This window comes from Myxocyprinus asiaticus, chromosome 44 (assembly GCF_019703515.2).
Source record: "Myxocyprinus asiaticus isolate MX2 ecotype Aquarium Trade chromosome 44, UBuf_Myxa_2, whole genome shotgun sequence".
NCBI lineage: Eukaryota > Metazoa > Chordata > Actinopteri > Cypriniformes > Catostomidae > Myxocyprinus > Myxocyprinus asiaticus.
In genome coordinates, this window is record NC_059387.1 from 34,806,480 (window position 1) to 34,818,720 (window position 12,241).

General features: G+C 39.5%; 1 pseudogene; it reads right to left on the reverse strand.

Annotated features, from left to right (window-relative positions):
* Nucleotides 1-6,503: 6,503 nt before the first annotated feature.
* On the reverse strand, nucleotides 6,504-8,737 carry LOC127434555 (myosin-7-like; annotated as a pseudogene).
* Between the last annotated feature and the right edge of the window lie 3,504 nt (nucleotides 8,738-12,241).

Below are 12,241 nucleotides of genomic sequence, written 5' to 3' on the forward strand. Positions count from 1 at the left end.
ACTTTACTACAGTTTACTAAAGTATCTCTATTTCCTCACATCAGTTTTCACTGTGGAATTTGTTTTATAGTGTTTATGAATGATATAAAGTTTCTTTATGTAGGTAAAGCATTTGTAGTTGTGGACAACATTGTGTATCAATTTAAGTATATTTATTATTTAATAAATAAAATCATAATTATGCAAAGATTACTTGATAGCTAGCTTTCAGCCTTGAAGTGTACTTTGCCTGTAAGGCAAAACTCCTGCATCATCTTTTTTTCTCAGATAATGGAAAGTGAAAAGTTCTCCTGTCATGCACCCAACATGATGTACTCGCTTGTGGAAGGAAGATTGTCTAGAACTGTATCATTTTCAATCTGTCCTCAAACAGAGAAACACATGCACTAGGAATTTCACAGGTTTATCTTTGTGCTCAAGGATAAAGGCAAGGTAGCAATGCTACACAAGCAAGATGGCAATCAGTGTACAGTCAAATTGTAAATCGACAGCTGTAATGGCAACAATGGATATCTACACTTGCTTTCTTGCCTATGGAGAGACAGCTGCATCTCTCTTTTGCTTGCTCATGTTTTCAGCTTTGACCTTTCTAGACAATACAATGACATGTCCATGACTTGTGTTTTGTAGGTTGTACCAAGTTCATGTGTATTCATAGAAAATGGGACAAACAACAACTCCGTCCATGGTCTTTTATAAGCACCCTATCCATTCTGATTTCAACAAGATTTTGCACCAGCTATAAATAAATCCAATGCTACCAAAAACAAATACATAAAAAGGATACTACAAAATGCACATAATAATGCATGCATCTTTTACAACCTCACATTAATTGAGAGGCTACATGGGAAATTTTCATTTTTTAACTCATTCGTCACAACGCAGAACCACTTAAAATGAACTAGTGAGGTAGAATTGTTATTAAAAATGCTTAAAGTAAAAGGGCCGAAGAAATGCACTTTCCCTTATACATTCATTTAAATCTTAACCCAAAATATCTTTGTTAATAAAAAAAAAAGTTCTTATACATGTTACGCATCAACAACCCAAATAAAGTATATAACAGCTGTGATACTATTCTTTTTTGTGCTCCTGGTAACATGAATGTGCTTACTAGTTGGAATCACACTTGTCTTAGAACAAAGAACATGTTGACCAGGTCAAACTACCCGTCTTAGCCCCAGATCTGCTTGTATACAGTGTTAACTTATTGTCAGGTCAACAGCATTGATTTGTGAGCCATCACTCAAGACCTTCAGTGGATAATCAGGCCTGCCTTGACCTCTTTTCCCACAGTTATTCTGAACCCTCTCATCAAGCACCTTACTTAGTTTTAACACTTGGGCTGTCTATTCTAAGCCCCATTGTCCTTTATAGACCCTCATTCTCAGCTGTCTACTCACCCTGGCTTAACAGTACTCTTGAGTAAGAATGGAAGAAGTAGTGGCACCTTATGGCTAATGAAATGTGTAATCTGAGCTTCCTTTTGTCAAAGAGACTAGGATGGTCTTGCATCTGTTGCAGCCAAAAGGTTCAATGGAAATCCTTTGTCTTTTGCCACTTTGGAACACTATTTTTACCACCATAAATGTGATTAAATTTTGGAGTTTTTCTTAAACAAGACATTTAATAAAGATTTCTTAAGTGGACAGTGGCTTCTTCATTTGTCTTTTACTTGTTGCGCTGTATACATGGTCTTCCCCAAATTGATTCTAAGTTGGATATTGGTTTTTACCCTAGCATTAAAAGTAGTTACCACAGCTGCTGAGGGAGTGACAGTAATTTTGACATATTTCTCTCTTCTGACTGTTATAATCCATCCAATCCTTTTGGAAAGTCATGCACATGCAATAATGTAGTCTTTCTTTGCTGTTTGAGCAAATGGGAAGGCAAAAATAATATTTTGCTGTGGTCTCCCATTCGCTGCTTTAGAAGTTTACCCTGCAATAGTTTATATGCTGAAATGTGTAAAGGATCTGTTGCTCCTGATGCCAGATGCAATGTTTTTTTTTATTTCATTTAATTTTTATTAATTGTGTAAAATAATTTATATTCATTATAGAAGTATCTACAATCGTTTCTTGATAAACTGATTCAGCTTTTTTTAAATCCCTCCCAACAGAATAACATTAGGTCTTGTTTTACTGATGTGCACATGTGTACTGGAAATACAGCTCTTGTAATAAGATCCAAATGATGTGATTTCTGGTGATACTTTTTGACATACATTTGAGCTCAAAAGTGTGCATACCCTGGCAGAAATTGTGAAATTTTGGCATTGATTTCGAAAATATGACTGATCATGCAAAAAAAACCTGTCTTTTATTTAAGGATAGTGATCATATGAAGCCATTTATTATCACATAGTTGTTTGGCTCCTTTTTAAATCATAATGATAACAGAAATCACCCAAATGGCCCTGATCAAAAGTTTACATACCCTTGAATGTTTGGCCTTGTTACAGACACACAAGGTGACACACAGAGGTTTAAATGGCAATTAAAGGTTAATTTCCCACACCTGTGGATTTTTAAATTGCAATTAGTGTCTGTGTATAAATAGTCAATGAGTTTGTTAGCTCTTACGTGAATGCACTGAGCAGGCTAGATACTGAGCCATGGGGAGCAGAAGAGAACTGTCAAAAGACCTGCGTAACAAGGTAATGTAACTTTATAAAGATGGAAAAGGATATAAAAAGATATCCAAAGCCTTGAAAATGCCAGTCAGTACTGTTCAATCACTTATTAAGAAGTGGAAAATTTGGGGATCTCTTGATACCAAGCCAAGGTCAGGTAGACCAAGAAAGATTTCAGCCACAACTGCCAGAAGAATTGTTCGGGATACAAAGAAAAACCCACAGATAACCTCAGGAGAAATACAGGCTGCTCTGGAAAAAGACGGTGTGGTTGTTTCAAGGAGCACAATACTTGTTGACCCCTCTCCAAACATAGCGCTTATGGTTCTGACCATAAAGGTCTATTTTGGTCTCGTCACTCCAAATTACAGTGTGCCAGAAGCTGTGAGGCGTGTCAATATCGGCCATATTGTAACCGGGCTTTTTTGTGGCATTGGCGCAGTAAAGGCTTCTTTCTGGCAACTCGACCATGCAGCTCATTTTTGTTCAAGTATCGTCGTATTGTGCTCCTTGAAACAACCACACTGTCTTTTTCCAGAGCAGCCTGTATTTCCCCTGAGGTTACCTGTGGGTTTCTCTTTGTATCCCGAAAAATTCTTCTGGCAGTTGTGGCTGAAATCTTTCTTGGTCTACCTGACCTTGGCTTGGTATCAAGAGATCCCTGAATTTTCCGCTTCTTAATAAGTGATTGAACAGTACTGACTGGCATTTTCAAGGCTTCTGATATCTTTTTGTATCCTTTTCCATCTTTATAAAGTTACATTACCTTGTTACGCAGGTCTTTTGACAGTTCTTTTCTGCTCCCCATGGCTCAGTATCTGGCCTGCTCAGTGCATCCACATGAGAGCTAACAAACTCATTGACTATTTATACACAGACACTAATTGCAATTTAAAAAGCCACAGGTGTGGGAAATTAACCTTTAATTGCCATTTAAACCTCTGTGTGTCACCTTGTGTGTCTGTAACAAGGCCAAACATTCAAGGGTATGTAAACTTTTGATCAGGGCCATTTGGGTGATTTCTGTTATCATTATGATTTAAAAAGGAGCCAAACAACTATGTGATAATAAATGGCTTCATATGATCAATATCCTTAAATAAAAGACAGTTTTGTTTAGCATGATTAATCATATTTTCAAAATCAATGCCAAAATATCACAGTATCTGCCAGAGTATGCAAACTTTTGAGCACAACTGTATTTATCACTAAGGGACACCCTCTGGAGGTTGTAGCTCTGCACTGCGATTGTCATGATTATCAGCAAATAATGGAGCATCATATGAGCCATTCATAACTGCATTGTGCAGAACACTGTTTAATATAATGGCTATTTTTACATGTATCACATGCTTATCACATGTACATAGGTGTGAAGTTTTAAGCATCAGAAGTAAATTTAGTAGTAAAGCTTTCAGTAGTAAGATTAATTTATGAGCTTTGAACTTACACCTGTGATGGGACCATTAGTTAACTCAAAAGGGTTGAGGTTTGGGCTTTATTTTCTTTGAACATCCTCCAGCTGTAGAATTGGTTGTGTTCTGTATGTAATTTTACATTTACATTTAGTCATTTAGCACAGGGGTTTTCAAACGTTGTGATGCCAAGGACTCCCAAATATAATGATCCTTTTGCAAGGGATCCCCTTCCTAAAATATAAAGGCTGCTATATTTGTTCATGTATAAAGACCCATTTATTGTGTGTGAGAATAGGTTGTGTGATATTATAAAACATATAACATGTTTTGTGCTAAATTAAATCATTAGTTTTATATTGCCATTATACTCATCAAAAGCAATTTTTAGACTAATGGTAGATAACCTTCTAGTTTTTAGAAAGCAGAGTAAACCAGTTATAATGTTTTACACATAATGCAAAAAATTGCATTAGATTTTTAGTCAGTGCCTTTATGCTTGTGCATTGGTTAGGGTCTCATGGAAGTGATGTTTTTTTTAGCTGATTTCCATGATGGAAAGTAAGTCTTCTACAGTATATAACTATATTTTTTGTTTACCTTTTTTTAAACTATAATGTTTAAAAAAATCAGTGTTTAGTTGTTTTCCCAGAAAATACCTCAAGACAATAAAGACATTATATTTTTGTTCTCTCTCAAGACAAATATTGGTTTTCTAGTTGCCCTATGAATCTACTGCATCATGTGTCGATGCTAAAAACTTGACGGATAGCCCCCATATGCCCTACACCATGAAGTGACATAGCATGGTGTCTGTTGACGTCTGTTGCTGTCCCTCAGAGAGCTGACTCAGGGGACATACAGGACAAGTTGTCTTGTTTACATGGCATTCTTTCCTTTACTGTAGCCTTGAGGACAAAGATAACCTGGAAAAGATCAGCTAAGCTGCTGTCATACATTGAGATCTAGTATTTAGGACATGTTCATTGTAGACGTCCTTTACTTGGCAAGGACTCTTACTGCTTATGTTTCATGACCTATTGAGGGAGAACAATGCTCCCTCCATGTCATATTTGACACATAGTTTAACCTCCTTGAACTCTCAAAAGCTGAGACTGCATCACATAGACCGTCATGAATGTAGGGCCGAAATGTAGTAAGTGTTAAGATTGATGGAGCTCTTAACATAGCACAAGTGACAAGTGCTGAGGTCGCCATACTTTCTTCATAGTCTCAAGTGTTGAGTAACCCCCTTGCTACTCCCCATTGCTCTGCTATAGACTCCTCCTTTTTTCAACACTTCTGGATGAGCCACTATATCATCTGGAGCAACAGAACCCACTTCTTGTCACATCACTCTAACCTATAGAGTAGTTCTGTACTGGAGGGTTCACTCGTCTGAAAGATATTTTCTCCAATATTTTTGTCTGTTGGGACTGTTTCAGATGGTAAGTCAAATTTCACAATCTCTGTACCAATCTATTTAAACATATTTAAGATTTTGTCTGCATTGTTTATCAGTAATTGTGTTGTGTATATGAGGGGTCTGGCAAGAATTAGTAGTGTACTGCAAGATATGTCAGTTGTCGCCTGATAAGAAAGTAAGACTAGTAAGTATTTGGACTCAATTCAAGTATTTAGCCCAGACAACTAAATTTGTGGATGACTTTCAGTTCAATCAATGGGATTTCACAGCTTTTGTCAAATTGGATTAATATAAAAACACAAGACATTCTTACATTTGTTGTGCAATGTGGGGTAGACCGGGTGATCCATTTTATTTTTGAAATAAGACAATGTGGCAGAAGTTTCAGTTGAACATTTGCTTTATTCTATTATGCTACAGACTAATGGATTCAAAGAGACACATCAGATACTGAATGATGGAAGAGCTTCATTCCTCATCATGTCCTTTCTGTTCAAAGGAGAAAAGAAAACAAGGCAGGACAAAAGATGTATGGTGGATCTTATTTTACTCTATTAGAAAATTAAATACATTCTGCCCATGATTTCCAATAATCATTTAAGATTCATTTTGATGTTTCCTTTCAAATGGCCATTTATCTGTCTGCCTTCTGAATGGGTTTGTCTTTAGCTCTCCATAGCAAGACCGCTTGAATGTTGTCAAAAATAAATAGTTGCTTTTTATACTTTACATTTATGGCAATATAAACCACATCTGTCAAGTCATTTAACATTTGATTTTGTCTGTTATAATATAGTTATATAACACTTACCTTGGATCCAGTATCACGGCTCTTGGCCCTCAGTTTGTTGACCTGAGATTCAGCAATATCAGCTCTCTCCTCTGCTTCATCAAACTCATGCTGCAGTTTACGGAATTTGGCCAGATTAGAATTGGCCTGTTCCTCCTGAAAAAAATGTGAAGATATTTTGTATTCAGAAATGCCATTTGACTGGGCATATTTTGAGTCCACAAGTCAGATATTTTATTTCTTTGTACAACCAAAACCACGAAGAGCATTGTCCAGCTGAAGTTGGGCATCCTATAATGTACAAGATTTGTAAATGAATACTCTTTGTTGAATTTCCAACAATGTGTCACATTGTTTTATTTAAAGATCTAAGTTAGCATACTTTGAGATGTCCTTGAAGACCCTTGAGTTGTTTCTGGGCTTCTGCTGCCTGCCTGTTCACTTGGCTGAGCTGAATTTCCATCTCATTGAGGTCTCCCTCCATCTTCTTCTTCAGTCTGAGGGCTTCATTCCTTCTGCGAGTCGCTGACTCAAGTGAGCTCTGAAGATTATCAACCATTCTCTGCTGGTTCCTCTTGGCCTGCTCCATCTCCTCATCTTTCTTGGTAAGCTTACGTTCAACGTCAGCCTTTACTTTATTGAACTCCAGCTGAACCAAGTTTATTATTTTTCCTAAAATAAATTAGATTAACGTAAAAAAAGGACAAAAGAAAACATTTCCAAGGTTACCTCAGCCTCCTCCAGGGCTGCCTGAATCTCTGCTTTTTCCTGCTCCAGCTGCTTTCTCCAACTCATGAATGCTTTTTCCAGGCTCTCCAAGTTGCTCAGTGAGGTCAGAAAAGTCCTCTGTTAAATAGGGAATAATGTTTAAGGAAAAATAAGCTGAAGATAAATACTGTGTATTGTCAAGAAACTCAAACTCTGGAAACCTTGGATGTTCTTGTTCTCTCTCTCTTCATGGTCTTAAGATGATCCAAGACCTCTTCATAGGAGTTCTTATGTTTGAAGTGTTCAGTTCTGAGAGATCTAGACTCTTTCTGGGCACTTTCTAGTTCAGTCTGAGACTCCTCATACTTCTGTTCCACTCAGCCAGGACCTGATTATGTATTTATATTAGGCTCTTGCATAATTGCTTACATAAAATTATATATATATATATATATATATTTAAAAAAAAATGGAAAAACACTGACTAAATTCATAAAATAAAACAAATGAAATATAATGTTGTCCTGTATTACCTTATCAAAGTTTCTTTGCTTCTTGTCCAGAGCAGCTGCAGCAGCATTGGATCTCTCCACATCAACCATGAGATCTTCGATCTCATTTTGCAGCCTGTGCTTGGTCTTCTTGAGAGAGGAGCATTTAGCATTAATAGCATCCACAGCTTCTTCTGCTTCTTGGAGGTGCTGAGCCAATTTCTTTCTAATTGTATAATTATAAAGAGAGTTTAAGAGCTTAATAAAAAAATAATAAGCCAGAAAATAAAACATGAAGTCAAAGTATATTTTTGCTTCTTACTTAGTATCCTCCAGCTCTTCAGTCCTCTGGATGGCATCAGTATCATACTTGGTTCTCCACTGAGCCACCTCAGAGTTTGCCTTGGAGCGACTACGTTGCAGCTCAGCTTTGGCTTCCTGTTCCTCCTCATACTGCTCCCTCAGAAGATCAGAATAATGGCGAGCAGACTGCACTGCATGGGCCAGGGCGTTCTTAGCCTGAAAAAAATTGAGCCAATTGTTAGTGATGTGTAGTGTCCTAATGTGTAAAAATAATTCAACCTCTAGGAAAACATTATGGACTTAAGCAAACCTTGACTTCCTCCTCCAGTTGTCTCTTGATATCTTTGAGTGTAGGACTGCTTTCCTCTGGTCAGTTGAGACACTAGGGAATCTTGCTCTTCTAGCTGTCTGGACAGTTCACCTGAAAGGTCAAGTCAAAATATAAAAAATAAAAAAAATGTGTTGTAAGTTTTTATAAACATGACAAATTGTAATAGCTACAGTATATTTTGTGCCCTTACCATTCTCTGTTTGCAGCTTGGATTTTTGCATGGTGAAATCATTAATTGTGCGCTGGCCTTCCTCAGCTTTGGTTCTGTACTCACTCATCTGGTCTTCCAGAGTTCTGCACATTTTCTCTAGGTTGCTCTAATGAAGTATATTGGTTTTACATTGCAGTTTCACATAATCTTTCTTACTGTCTCACATTTCTGTGTTGTTACTAACCTACAATTTTACTATTTGTTCCATGTTGGACACCACATCATCAAGCTCTAACTTAGGTTCACTCTTTTCTTTCTCAAGCTTCTGCTTCACTCTCTGAAGGTTGTAAATCTGCTCTCCCAGATCAGCCACACTGTCTGCATGTTTCTTCCTCAGTGTAGCAGCAATGGCCTCATGTTGCAGAGTGGCCTCTTCAAGGTCTCTGCGCAGTTTCTGGAACTCAGCTTCACGTTTCTTATTCATCTCAATCTGGCACCACCAGCCTCCTCCAACCTCTCACTGATCTTCTTTCTTCACAAATCTCACTGATTTGTGTTAGAAAATGTATCCTTTCATTTTTTATGATTTAGCTTTTATGGTTTAAACATACTTGCAGCTCCTACGGTTTCTTCTGGAGCTGGGGACCAAGGGCTTGTTCATCCTCAATTTTGCTGTTGAGCTGGCCAATTTTAAAGTCCTTCCTAAAAGGTGATATCAGAATATCTATTACAGAATATCTATATTTGGTGAGTGATTTTATTCTTTATATGTCTTCTTCTTTTTTTTTTTTTCTTCAGAATTATTTGAACTGTTCTTACTACTTTAGCTTCTCCTCCAACTGCTGTTTGTCATTTTCCAAGTCCATAATGCTCTCTTGAGTCAATTTTAAGTCACCCTCCATCTTTCTCTTGGCCCTCTCAAGATCCATGCGCAGCTTCTTTTTTTGCCCAAGGGATCCCTCAAGCTTATTATATAAAATATAATTACTTATTACATTTGCTGAAGGGCCTCCTGCAGAGCTTCCTTCTGCTTGGTCAGCTTGGCAATCATTTCATCTAGAGCTGACATTCCTTCAGTCAGGTATTTAACCTAAGGTAAGAGGTCAGGAGTTCAACAAACTCAAAACATGTGTAATGCTGACAGAACTGTAGGAGGTTTAAGAGCTGACCTTGTTCTCAGTGGCATGTTTTTCTTTCTCCACTTTGACCAGAGTGAGCTTGAGATCATCAATGTCCTCTTGAGCTCAGATCATTCCTCCTCCAGCTTTCGTTTCTTTGCAACCAACTCAGCAATCATTTCCTCTTCATCCTCCAGTCTCTCAGTCAGCTCTTTGACTTTGGCCTCAATGCCAGGTGTATTTTGTTGATTCATGTCTTTTATTTTGAAAAGTTTAGTTCCTGTTCCCTAGTCATGTGATGTCTTGTTTTCCCTCCATGTTCATGTGTCATGTTTTCATTGGTTTATTGTTTAATTATCTTGTTATCAGTTCTGTTTGTTCATTGGTTTATGTTCCCCCATGTCCATGTATTTAAGCCTCATGTTTTCCATTGTGTTTTGTCAAGTATTGAATGTGAAAGTCTAGTCTAGTCAAGTCTAGTCCATGTCCATGATCATGTTTTGTTTTGTAGTTAGGGTTTTGGATTTCATGTTTATTTAATAAACTGCACTTGGGTTCTTCATCTCATCATCGTCTTCGTCATTGCCATCATTGCCAGTTCCAGCATACGTTACAGAATACTAGACCACCCATGACTTCTGCGGTCTAGCCTGCCAGGTGGACTTTAATGAGGTTGCCCTCAAAGACTGTTTCAGATTTGGATTGAATGAGTCCATTTCTTTTTTGATGCCTGGCGGTCGCAGTTCCCTCAGCCTGGTTCAATATATCGACCTCGCCCTACGGATCATTGGTTCCACGTTCACTGTGGGGGAGGCGGATGCCGAGCCAGAGTTCCATGTCATGGCCACCGCCGAGCCAGAGTTCCACGTCATGGCCGCCGCCGAGCCAGAGTTCCACGTCATGGCCGCCGCCGAGCCAGAGTTCCACGTCATGGCCGCCGCCGAGCCAGAGTTCCACGTCATGGCCGCCGCCGAGCCAGAGTTCCACGTCATGGCCGCCGCCGAGCCAGAGTTCCACGTCATGGCCACCGCCGAGCCAAAGTTCCACGTCATGGCCGCCGCCGAGCCAGAGTTCCACGTCACAGCAATGCCTCAGCCTGCTCCATGCCACGTCACAGCAACGCCTCAGCCTGCTCCATGCCATGTCACAGCAACGCCTCAGCCTGCTCCATGCCACGTCACAGCCACACCTGAGCAGTGGGACCTGGAGATGGTTCCCACTCTTATACCCACCCTTAGTTCTCCTGAGCAGGCAAGGGGAACTTTCGGCCCTCCGACCCCACCTGGACACTCCGAGCCCTGGACTTCGCCTTGGCCTGTCAGTCCCTCGACATTGCCTCAGCTCTGCGTTCCCTCGGCTCCTCTGTGGTCCTTCAGCCTGTTGGCTTTGCCGGGGTCCCTCGTCCCTCCAGCTCCTCCTTGGTCTGTCGGTCACCTGGCTCCGCTTTGGCTCTCCGATCCTCTGGCTGCGCCTCGTCCCTCCGATCTGTCAGCTTCACCGGGGACCACCTTCCCTACGGCTCCACCTTGGTCCTCAGTCCCACCAGCTCCACCTCAGTCTTCCGATCCCCCAGCTCTGCCTTGCTCCTCTGAGCCTCCAGCACCGCCTTGGTCCTCCCTGCCATTGGCTCCACCCTAGCCCTTCGAGTCTTCGGCTACTCTCCGGGCACCAAGTTCCATGGCTCCACCCCTCGAGCCTCTCATGGCTCCACCCCCCATGGACTTTGCCTTGGTCCCATGCCCCTCGCCCTTTCTCGCCATGCCATGCCCTACACCTCAAGACAACCCCCCCACCCCCCACCCCCAGCTCCCTACAGAACTTTGAATTTATGTCATGTTTTACGTGTTTTGTTTATGTGTTGGGGTGTCAGGAGCCACCCCTTAGTGGGGGGGATATGTCAGGTGTATTTTGTTGATTCATGTCTTTTATTTTGAAAAGTTTAGTTCCTGTTCCCTAGTCATGTGATGTCTTGTTTTCCCTCCATGTTCATGTGTCATGTTTTCATTGGTTTATTGTTTAATTATCTTGTTATCAGTTCTGTTTGTTCATTGGTTTATGTTCCCCCATGTCCATGTATTTAAGCTCATGTTTTCCATTGTGTTTTGTCAAGTATTGAATGTGAAAGGGTATGTGCAAAGTCTAGTCAAGTCTAGTCCATGTCCATGTTCATGTTTTGTTTTGTAGTTAGGGTTTTGGATTTCACGTTTATTTAATAAACTGCACTTGGGTTCTTCATCTCATCATCGTCTTCGACATTGCCATCATTGCCAGTTCCAGCATACGTTACACTCAAGCTGGATCTTGTTCTTGATCAGACCCTCACATCTCTCCTCAGCATCACAAAGATTATCTTTCTCCTGTCGAAGTGCAAAATAATTTTGAAGGCAAGGTTTCATTATTTTGTATTGTATTATTTTATTGTATTATTTTCTATTATATTTGAAATTTAAAAAAAACACTTTTTTGCCTACATGGACATACAGACTGCACTGCAAGTGGCAGGTCATTCTTCTCTTGGAGCACAGAAACCATCAAAAGATTGATAAAATAACAAAAATTATTTTCACTTTCTTCATGATGTTATTTAAACAAGCTATTTAAAGATTATAATTTTGTTAGAAAGAATTTGGAATTATTATACCTTACTATGTCCTAACTTGTACTGGTTGTGATCAAGATTCAGTGAGCCAAGCACTTTTTCAGCAGCTTTTTTATTGTCAATGAACTGTCCCTCAGGAATAGCAGATGGGTTCAGAATACGGTATCTGACAAGAGGTACGAAAGTAAATTACAAAGTTTTAACACCTTTCCTTTTCTAGTCTTTGTCCATTTCAAGCTTTTCACCTTTGTTTGAAATCTCTATAAAGAAT